The sequence below is a fragment of the Falco naumanni genome, unplaced genomic scaffold (genome assembly GCF_017639655.2).
Source record: "Falco naumanni isolate bFalNau1 unplaced genomic scaffold, bFalNau1.pat scaffold_302_arrow_pat_ctg1, whole genome shotgun sequence".
NCBI classification, from domain to species: domain Eukaryota; kingdom Metazoa; phylum Chordata; class Aves; order Falconiformes; family Falconidae; genus Falco; species Falco naumanni.
Genome location: NW_024427435.1, coordinates 13,918 through 25,801, shown reverse-complemented (window position 1 = coordinate 25,801; position 11,884 = coordinate 13,918). Strand labels below are relative to the sequence as shown.

Genomic DNA, 11,884 nt, shown 5'->3' with positions numbered 1-11,884 from the left:
GATTTGCCCGATCCACCTGTAAACACAGGAAGTGCCTGTAAGGGTTGTTCGCTGCTTCTGGGTTTTAACATCAGACGAAAATCAATGTTAAACAGTTTGTGTGAAGGCGGATGGGAAGTTTTTTGACCTGTATATTCTCGCCCGGCACCTCCCCGGGACCTACAGCCTGACAAACTATTGTTGCACAATTCAACCACGAGAACCTCTAACACCTTTACCACTCAAACCTAGCCTTCTCCTTGACATCTTATATAGCCCATAAACACCACCTACCCAACACCAAAATCATATTAACCCAAATCCCCCATACACACACGCCCCTAAGACTATAGGCACCCAAACAGCCAAAGAAGCCAACGAGACCAACGAAGCCACGTCCCCGTAGCTTACAATCCAAAAGCGTGGCACTGAAGATGCCAAGATGGCGTACAATACGAAAGCCGAGGACAAAAGACTTAGTCCTAACCTTACAGTTGGCTCCTGCTAGACACATACACGCAAGTATCTGCGGCCCAGTGTAAATGCCCTAGGCCTCTTGCCAAGACCAAAGGAGCAGGCATCAGGCACACACTACCAACTGTAGCCCAAGACGCCTTGCTCAGCCACACCCCCACGGGCACTCAGCAGAAATTAACAGTAAGCAATAAGCGCAAGCTTGACTTAGTCACGGCAGCCTTCAGGGTTGGTAAATCTTGTGCCAGCCGCCGCGGTCACACAAGAAACCCAAGCCAACGGTCACACGGTGTAACGAGTCGACTAGAGCCTGTCATAATAACTAGGAAACCGAAACACAACTAAGCTGTCATAAGCCCGAGATACCCCTAAGGCCAACCTAAAGATGATGCTAGCGAACCTGACTGCGGCGAATGAAGAGACTGGATGCAGCTTGATGCAAGCAAACGTCAATGTGTTGTAGAGAAGCACGAGGTTTTATACGCTTCCAGAAGCTGCGCTTTTTAAACTAATTGGTTCTTGAAGCTAAGCCTTGCATACTAGGCAACCCCTGACTGGTGGTTAACTACCAGCCATTAACAGCAAGGTGTTACCTTTCCTTGGCGCCACCCGTCTCCCACTCCCCTGTGCTCTGTAAACATGCCTCATCACGTTAAGTGTTGTCTAGACAAGCTCGAGCACATTCCCCTCAGCTGACCGATTGCCACACATGGTCCTAGTTTCCAGCCCGCTCCTGCATCTCCCCCTTCCTGTCGCACAAAAGAACCTTTGAAAGCCAACGAGTAAAAACAAGGCATAAGTAATAGAGCAAATAAAAAACCGACTAAGACATATTGTCAATGTCAAAATAACCCACTGTCTTTGTTCCGTACAATTTTACAGTTGCCCCTTGTTGTTTTTGAACAGCTAGTACCAGGTTTGCCATGTTCTGCAGGGCCCTTGCAAACATGACAGCGACCAAGGTAATAGCAAACAAACAATACTGCCAATTGAGTGAATGGATGCCAAAAAAGGCTGAAATTTTCTCAGATTTTGATACCATGTTGCTGCAATGGGGCGCCTAAAATCCACGCAGCACATGCCATCAAAATCCTCACAGCCGCGTCCTTGAAGCAACAACAAAAAGCAGTGGCAATTTTGACTCACATTCTCAACTGCCTACCAAACAAGGTGATTTAACTCTTTAATGCTTTCCCTGCCGTTACTCCGGATAAGAGAAGAACCGCTGCGACACGCTCCCATCATAGCCTCCCTACTACATTAGCACCTACAGAAAGACAATGATTGACATTCAAAGTGTGAACAACATCATCTTCTTTTGGATTAACATTACACGTAGGTGGAAGGGCACGCCAAACGAGAACTGGTTCCATCCAAAAAGTTCGAAACATAGCATGCCTTCTCTGAACATACCTCTGGGGTCATTCCCTTCATTCCCTCTTTTTTTATGCAGAGAGAGACACTTTAGCATAACAGGGAAGCCCCTGTTTACATCTCTGAGCCAGGACACAAACCGCAGCTGTGCGCGCCACCAGGCTCAGGGCAGAAACCGCTCCTGTGGTTACATAACTATACATCTCTACAAGCGCGCAGACACCTATTAAACACTAAATAACCATGTTTCTCTTTCCTATTCTCCTTCATAACACCTAGTTGTTCTCTCATGATGAATCCTCCCTTCCCCTTATCGGTGTCAAGGGAATCCTTGTTCCATGTACATGCTCCGTGTACAATGAGTTGTCCCGTTCCCCTGCTCGGTCCGAGAGAATTACCTTTCTTAAGAGGTTTGATCCAGGGTGATAGTGTTCGTTCTAGGCGCTGTAAAAAGCGAAATCTATATTCTATGTCCCGATTTTGGGTATCTAACATGAATGCAAAACAGTAATCCTCACACAGTTTTTATTTCATTCTGTAGGGTCGGTGTCGGTATCGGTTGCCTGCGGTAAAGGTTCACGGAAAGGTCTTACATTCTTCGCTGGGATCCATCTAGGTCCTTTTTCTGTAGAGACACAAGCATAACCTTTTCCCCATGTAACAAGAGGATACGGTCCCATAATTTTACCTGTTTCTGGATCTCGGACCAATAGTGGGGCTTTAACCCATGCCTCGAAGGAGGTATTTGCAGTGAAATGTCGAACTCTCGGTGGGTTGTTATCTATGAAAGAACAATTCAAAAGATTAAAAACACACAATGCTTTCTGTAACTGTTCCTCCGGAATAGCCATTCCCGTTCCCCCTTTTTGTTGTTGTAACAAACGTTTTAGAGACTGATGAGACCGTTCAATGAGAGATTGACCGGTGGGGGAAGGAGGAATGCCAGTAATATGAGTTATACCCCATAGGGCAAAAAAGGCTTTTACAGTTGTGGAAACATAAGCTGGACCATTACCTGTCTTGATCTTCAAGGGAAGACCTAAAGTAGCAAAAGCACGCATTAAGTGTCTACGAACACCTCGTGCCTTTTCTCCTGTGTGACAAGAGGCAAACAAGGCACCTGAAAATGTAGCAACGGAAGAATGGATATATTTAAGGTTACCAAATTCAGAATCATGTGCGACATCCGTTTGCCATAATTGTAGGCTTTGTAATCCTCTAGGATTAACTCCTGTAGCAATTGATGGGAAAGAATGTTTTTGACAATCAGGACAGACAGCAATAATATTTGATGCTTGTTGAGAAGTAAGGTCAAACTGTCGCTTAAGAGCTCCAGCATTTCACTGGAAAAAAAAAAAAAAAGAGTGACTTAGTTTAGCTTGTGCAATCCGGTCTGGCAGCACTTGAACGGGTAACGTCAATAGGTCAGCTCGTCGATTGCCTTCTGCAAGAAAACCAGGTAGTGAGTATGAGACCTAATATGCATAACAAAATAAGGCGCAGATCGAGAGTCCAAAAGGAAAATAAGTTCCTGTAACAGGGTAAAAAGTTGGGAATGCGAAACACTCCGCAGCACAGAAGCTTCAGCTCATGTAACAATACCTGCAACATAAGCAGAATCGGTAACAAGGTTGAGGGGTCCGTTCCGTTTTTGGAAAACACGAACAACTGCATTCGGTTCTACTATTTGAGGTGAACCGGAGACTGTCTCTATGTCCGAATGCCATTGTCTCCGTTGATCATCCCACCACAGAAGAACAGATTTATGTGATTTGCCCGATCCACCTGTAAACACAGGAAGTGCCTGTAAGGGTTGTTCGCTGCTTCTGGGTTTTAACATCAGACGAAAATCAATGTTAAACAGTTTGTGTGAAGGCGGATGGGAAGTTTTTTGACCTGTATGGTCGGCAAGTGCCATAACAAAGGTGTCAGATTGCCGATAAAGCCATTTTATGTATACTGTTGTTATTGGTAGACAAATAGAGACAAAATCCTTCCCTGATAAGGTTAGCAGGTGTGATCTAGCTTTAGTAATCAGAGAGGGAAACATTTCATCTTGTGTCAAAATAGGTTTTGTAGGCTGGTTAGTTAAAAAGATCCATTCAATAATCAACAGGGGGTCTGAGTTCTGAAGGTCCCGTTGAAATATCAGGGCATGAGGCTGTCGTACAGCGTTTAAAATTTTCAAGTAAAAAGACAATTCAGGGGCCCATCGGTGGGCCTGTCGAGAACAATAGCTGAGGCAACCTTTTGTAAAGATGTATCTGCTTCAGAGTTAAGATCACGTGGAGAACAAAGATTAGTGTACCCTTTTAGTATGTCAAACAGAGGACCCAAGTCTGTATTAGAAATTCCCAATAACGGTCGAACCCAATTTATTGTTCCCAGTAGTTTCTGTGCATCATGCAGGTTTCTTACATTGGTATTGATCTGCAATGGTTGAGGAATAATAGTTTGTGCTCTTATCCACCAGCCCAGATATTTCCAAGGGGGAAACTTTTGGACCTTTTCTGGTGCTATAGAGAGACCGGCCGAATTCACGGCATCTGTGACAAGGGCTACAGCTTTCTCCATGACTTCGTGATGTTGTGCTGCCACTAAAAGGTCATACATGTAATGATACAATAACACAGTAGGTATAGCATTACAGACAGGACCGAGTATTTTTGCAAGATACCATTGACACATTGTAGGGCTATTTTTCATACCTTGTGGCAGTCCAACCCACTGATATCTCTCCAACAGAGCTTGCATGTTGATGCTTGCAATGGAAAAGGCAAGTTTTGGGGCATCATCTAGATGCAATGTGATACTGAAAAAACAATCTTATATATAGATTATATGTAGATGACGAGAGCTTGTCATAATAACTAGGAAACTGAAACACAACTAAGCTGTCATAAGCCCGAGATACCCCTAAGGCCAACCTAAAGATGATCCTAGTAAACCTGACGGACCAGGCCCCACGAAAGCTAGGGCTCAAACTGGGATTAGATACCCCACTATGCCTAGCCCTAAATCCTGATGTACACCATACCAAAACACATCTGCCCGAGAATTACGAGCACAAACGCTTGAAACTCTAAGGACTTGGCGGTGCCCCAAACCCACCTAGAGGAGCCTGTTCTGTAAACGACACCCCACGCTACACCCTACCACTCCTCACCAGAAACAGCCTACATACTGCCATCGCCAGCTCACCCTAATTGAGGGATGCACAGTGAGCACAATAACCACCCCGTTAACACGACAGGTCAAGGTATAGCCCACGGAGTAGAATTAACGGGCTACATTTTCTAAGATAGAACACTTCAACGGAAGGAAGCATGAAATTGTTTCTGGAAGGCGGATTTAGCAGTAAAGCAGGATAACGTAACCCTACTTTAAGTCGGCCCTGAGGCACATACATACCGCCCGTCACCCTCCTCACAAGCTACCAACCCCAAATAACTAATCCACCACTATAGCCAAAGATGAGTTAAGCCGTAACAAGGGAAGTGTACGGGAAGGTGTACTTAGTATACCGGGGCGTAGCTATAAGAGTAAAGCACTCCGCTTACACCTGAAAGATGTCTGTCACCAACCAGATTGCCCTGAGCCTCCTCTAGCCCAACCACAACGCCCAAAAAATTAAAAATTCACCCCTCCATCACTAAACTAAAACATTTTCTTACCTTAGTGTAGGCGATAGAAAAGGCCCACTGGTGCAATAGAGCTCTGTACCGCAAGGGATAGGTGAAATAAAAGTGAAACCTCAAGCAATAAACAGCAAAGATACGCCCTTTTACCTTCTGCATTGTGGTTTCGCAAGAACAACCAAGCAAAGTGAACTTAAGCTTGCCCCCACAAAACCCATGCGAGCTACTTATAAGCCGCTGCCCCTGAGCGAACCCGTCTCTGTTGCAAAAGAGTGGGATGACTTGCCAGTAGAGGTGAAAAGCCAGCCGAGCTGGGTGATAGCTGGTTACCTGTGAAGCGAATCTAAGTTCGCCCTTAGCCTCTCCCCTAGGGACTCCCAACAGCCCAAAGTGAAGTGAGCTAAGAGCCATTTAAAGGGGGTACAGCTCCTTTAAGAAAGAATACAGCCTTCGCTAGTGGATAACTCAAAAACTTTTTCAAAATTGTAGGCCTTCAAGCAGCCACCAACAAGGAATGTGTCAAAGCTCCATGTAAAAAATACAAAACCAACACGACTCCCTTCAAAACTAGCAGGTCAATCTACCAACCATAGAAGAGCTAATGCTAAAATGAGTAACTAGGTAATCTACTACCTCTCAAGCACAAACTTAATACCAAATACCATTAACAGAAACATTAATGTCCCAACTACAACAAGATCAAGCATTCTAGCAGGCTGTTAACCCAACCCAGGTGCACCCACTAGAAAGATTAAAATCTGTAAAAGGAACTCGGCAAACAAGGCCCAACTGTTTACCAAAAACATAGCCTCCAGCCTGACAAGTATCCGAGGTGATGCCTGCCCAGTGACACTACATTCAACAGCCGCGGTATCCTAACCGTGCAAAGGTAGCACAACCAATTTTCCCATAAATCGAGACCTGTATGAATGGCTAAACGAGGTCTTAACTGTCTCTTAAGATAATCAGTGAAATTGATCTTCCTGTGCAAAAGCAGGAATAAAACCATAAGACAAGAAGACCCCATGCAACTTAAAAATCAGTGGCCACCACGCACCAAACCTAAACCTATCAGGCACACTACACCCACAACACTGGCCTATAATTTTTCAGTTGGGGCAACCTTGGAGTAAAACACACCCTCCAAAAATAAGACCACCTATCTTAACCAAGAACCACCCATCAACGTGCAAACAGCAACCAGACCCAATATGGTTGAACAATGGACCAAGCTACCCCAGGGATAACAGCGCAATCTCTCCCAAGAGCCCCCATCAACGGAGAGGTTTATGACCTCGATGTTGGATCAGGACATCGCAATGGTGCAGCCGCTATTAAGGGTTCGTTTGTTCAACGATTAACAGTCCTACATGATCTGAGTTTAGACCGGAGTAATCCAGGTCGGTTTCTATCTATGACAAACCCTTCCCAGTACAAAAGGACCGGAAAGGTGGGGCCAATACTTCCAGGCATGCCTCCTCTCCCCAAGCAATGACCTCAACTAAATTGCTCAAGGGACTACCTACCTCAAACACCTAAAAAAGGGTCGCTAGTGTAGCAAAGCCTGGCAAATGCAAAAGGCTTAAGCCCTTTAACTAGGGGTTCAAATCCTCTCCCTAGCTCCCCACAACTCAACCATGACCCAACCAACACCTCTAATACACCTTATCATGTTTTCAGCCTATGCTCTTCCAGTCCTAATCGCCGTAGCCTTCCTAACATTAGAAGGAAAAATCCTAAGCTATATACAAGCCCGAAAGGGCCCAAACATTGTCGGCCCCTTTGGACTTCTACAGCCCGTAGCAGACTGCGTAAAACTATTTACCAAAGAACCCATCCGACCATCAACCTCCTCCCCCCTGCTCTTCACCCTGACCCCAGTACTAGCCCTCCCTCTTGCAATCTCCATCTGAACTCCCCTCCCCCTGCCCTTCTCCCTCACAGACTTGAATTTAGGCCTACTATTCCTTTTAGCCATATCAAGCTTAGCAGTATATTCAATCTTGTGATCAGGCTGAGCTTCAAACTCGAAATACGCCCTGATCGGCGCCCTCCGAGCAGTCGCACAGACCATCTCATATGAAGTGACACTGGCCATCCTCCTCCTCTCCGTAATCATACTAAGCAGAAACTACACCCTAAACACCCTTGCTACCACCCAAGAGCCCTTATACCTCATCTTCTCCACCTGACCTCTCACAATAATATGATACATTTCTACCCTTGCCAAAACCAACCGCGCCCCATTCCATCTGACAGAGGGAGAATCCGAACTCGTTTCAGGCTTCTATGTAGAATACGCCGCAGGCCCATTTGCCTTATTCTTCCTAGCTGAATACGCAAACATTATACTAATAAACGCACTCACCACCATTCTATTCATCAACCCCAGCTCCTTAGGCCTCCCCTTAGAACTATTCCCAATAATCCTCGCCACAAAAACCCTCCTCCTCTCCTCTGGCTTCCTCTGAGTCCGCGCCTCATACCCATGATTTCATTATGACCAACTCATACACCTTCTCTGAAAAAACTTCCTACCACTAACATTAGCCCTATGTCTCTGACACACTAGCATACCAATCTGCTACGCAGGTCTCCCCCCCGCTTAAAAACACACCCACATAAGGAAAGGTGCCTGAATGTCTAAGGGTCACTATGATAAAGTGAACACAGAGGTCTACCAACCCTCTCATTTCCTTGCAAAACCTTAGGAAGACAGGAATTGAACCTGCACAGAAGAGATCAAAGCCCTCCATACTCCCCTTATATTACTTCCTAGTAGGGTCAGCTAAACAAAAGCTATTGGGCCCATACCCCGGAAATGATGGTTTAACCCCTTCCTCTACTAAATGAGCCCCCTCACAAAACTAACATTCTCCTTAAGCCTTCTACTAGGAACAACCATCACAATTGCAAGCAACCACTGAATACTAGCCTGGACTGGACTAGAAATCAACACCCTTGCCATTATCCCCTTCATTTCAAAATCACACCACCCTCGAGCTATTGAAGCTGCAACCAAATACTTTCTCATCCAAGCAACCACCTCCACATTAATCCTCTTCTCAAGCACAATCAACGCACAATTCACCGGACAATGAGACATTACCTGACTAACCCACCCAACAGCCTCCCTACTACTAGCTACAGCAATCGCAATAAAACTAGGCCTAGTACCCTTTCACTTCTGATTTCCAGAGGTCATACAAGGCTCACCTATAACCACTGCCCTACTCCTCTCTACATTAATACAACTCCCCCCATCACTATTCTTTTCTTAACTGCCCGCTCACTGAACCCACTCCTACTGACAACCATGGCCATTGTATCCGCAGCCATCGGAGGGTGAATAGGACTTAACCAAACAAATCCGAAAAGTCCTAGCTTTCTCATCAATCGCCCACCTAGGCTGAATAACCATCATCCTCATATACAACCCCAAGCTAACAATAACAACCTTCTACCTATACTCCATAATAACCGCCTCCATTTTCTTAGCCCTCAACACAACCAACTCAAAACTATCCACAATAATAACCTCCTGAACAATAATACCATCACTAAACGCATCCTTGATGCTAGCACTACTATCCCTAGCTGGCCTACCCCCACTCACTGGCTTTTCACCAAAATGACTCATTATCCAGGAACTAACCAAGCAAGAGAGATCAACCGCAGCCATAATTATTTCAATACTCTCCCTACTAGGTTTATTTTTCTACCTACGACTGGCATATTGCTCCACAATCACACTCCCACCAAACAGTACAAACTTCATAAAACAATGATATAATAACAAATCCACAGGCACACCAATTGCTACCTTAATTTCCCTGTCAGTCCTCCTTCTCCCCCTTTCTCCCGCGATCTTGACCATGACCTAAGAAACTTAGGATAACCTGCCTACCAAACTGAAGGCCTTCAAAGCCTTAAATAAGAGTTAAATCCTCTTAGTTTCTGCCCACACCACTAAAGCCTGCAGGATACTAAATCTGCACCATCTAAATGCAACTCAGATACTCTAATTAAGCTGGGGCCTCCGCGATAAGCCTAGACAGACGGCCTCGATCCCATAAACTTCTAATTAATAGCTAGACGCTCAAACCAACAAGCTTCTGTCTACCAGACTCCGGCACACTCTCAGTGTACATCAATGAGTTTGCAACTCAACATGAACTTCACCACAGAGTCGATAAGAAGAGGATTTAAACCTCTGTAAAAAGGACTACAGCCTAACGCCTAAACACTCAGCCATCTTACCCATGACCTTCATCAACCGATGACTATTTTCAACAAACCACAAAGACATTGGCACCCTATACCTACTCTTCGGAGCACAGGCAGGCATATCTGGTACCGCCCTCAGCCTCTTTATTCGAGCAGAACTTGGCCAACCAGGAACTCTCCTAGGAGACAACCAAATCTACAATGTCATCATCACCGCCCATGCCTTTGTAATAATCTTCTTCATAGTTATACCCAATATAATCGAAGCGTTTGGAAACTGACTAGTCCCCCTTATAATTGGAGCCCCAGACATAGCATTCCCCCGCATAAACAACTTAAGTTTCTGACTACTACCTCCGTCCTTCCTACTGCTCCTAGCGTCCTCCACAGTAGAAGCTGGAGTCGGAACAGGATGAACCATATACCCGCCCCTAGCAGGCAACCTAGCCCATGCTGGCACCTCAGTAGACCTAGCCATCTTCTCCCTACACCTCGCAGGTGTGTCTTCCATCTTAGGGGCCATCAACTTTAACACAACAGCCAGTAACATAAACCCCCCTGCCTTATCGCAATATCAAACTCCCCTATTCGTATGATCCGTACTCATCACTGCCGTACTCCTACTGCTCTCACTTCCAGTCCTGGCCACTGGCATCACCATACTACTGACCGACCGAAACCTAAACACTACATTCTTTGACCCCACTGGAGGAGACCCCATTCTCTACCAGCACCTGTTCTGATTCTTTGGCCACCCAGAAGTTTACATCTTAATCCTTGCCGGCTTTGGAATAATCTCACACGTTGTAACGTATTATGCAGGAAAAAAAGAACCATTCGGCTACGTAGGAATAGTCTGAGCTATACTATCGATTGGATTCCTGGGCTTTATCTTATGAGCCCACCGCATATTAACTGTAGGAATAGACGTAGACACCCAAGCATACTTCATCACCGCCACTATAATCATCGCCATCCCAACTGGCATTAAGGTATTCAGCTGACTAGCCACACTACACAGACGCACCATCAAATGAGATCCACCAATACTGTGAGCCTTGGGCTTCATCTTCCTCTTCACACTTGCCAATGAGGTGTCAGTGGAATTGGTGGTCAACCTTGATTATTGCGTAATCCATCCCGTTGATCTAAAAAGAATTATATTTTTAATATATATACATGTATGTATGTACAATATTATATATATTATATAGGGCCAGGTAGGACAGGCCTCCGCTTCTGTCTCGTGCCCTAAGTAACTGCCTACTGCCAGTATTGGCACTGACTCACCAGCGGTCAGCTACAAGCACTTCTGCTATTAAGCAGAGCACAAGCATTCCTCTGCTTTGAGAGGAGAGCATTGTGCTCATGAAACATCAAAAAGACTGACTTACATGCCTCTCCAGCTATAACAAAGAGAATCCTTCCCTCTCTGCACCAAAAAAATTAATGCTGACTTTTCAAGAATGCTATGGATGAGTTTCATAACCAAGGGGTGTCATCCACCTGCCACACAATTTGTCTTCTGCAAGTTCGATTAAGCATGTCAAGACATCATAGGGATGTGACAAACACCTCATCCCCTCTGCTCTGTTGCCCCTTCTTCCCCCAGTTTCTTACTGGAACTAGTAACTCCAGCTCACCAGTTCCTTGACCATGGCTTCAATCTGGTCCTGAGCCACACGCACATCTTCTGTAGGTCCTTCCAAAGTGATGTTATCCTGTGTCGAGCAGCCTCACAGTTGGCCCTCTTGCCTGTGATAACAATTGTCTCCGAGTTGCTGTTCTTTGCTGGGAGATCAATTTTGGTGTTGCTTTCTTTACGGATCTGACACAAAGTAAAAAAAAAAAAATCATCTCAGAAGTGTCCCACGTCAGAAGAAAAGCCCTTGCAGGCTATATTTGACATCACCAATGAGCAGCAGAGAGCATCCAGTGGGATTTTGCTGCAGGCAGTGATCATCGCGAGCACTTGAGTTAGGAACAATATCTCACCTTCTTGATGTTGGCACCTCCTTTCCCTACGATGTTCTTGTGGAACTGTTTGCAGATGGGGACAGAAATAGAAAAGCTGTTTTCAAGCTAAGGGAGAAAGGAAGGGAGAACTGAAGATTACACTGTCGTGGCAAGTGAGGCCCGACTTCAGGAACTCTGATAAACGAGCTTTTGAAAATAGGCTTAGACCCAAGGAA

At 45.3% G+C, this 11,884-nt stretch overlaps 1 long non-coding RNA gene and 1 pseudogene across 1 annotated transcript; one reads left to right on the top strand and one right to left on the bottom strand.

Moving 5' to 3' along the window:
- Window positions 1-535: 535 nt before the first annotated feature.
- Window positions 536-4,813, bottom strand: LOC121082114. Its single transcript, XR_005825907.1, has 2 exons — window positions 4,755-4,813; window positions 536-832 (listed from the first exon to the last, which is right to left on the bottom strand). It is a non-coding gene; the product is annotated as an uncharacterized LOC121082114 (long non-coding RNA).
- A 2,220-nt stretch (window positions 4,814-7,033) lies between these two features.
- LOC121082113 lies at window positions 7,034-9,724 on the top strand (annotated as a pseudogene).
- Window positions 9,725-11,884: the final 2,160 nt, after the last annotated feature.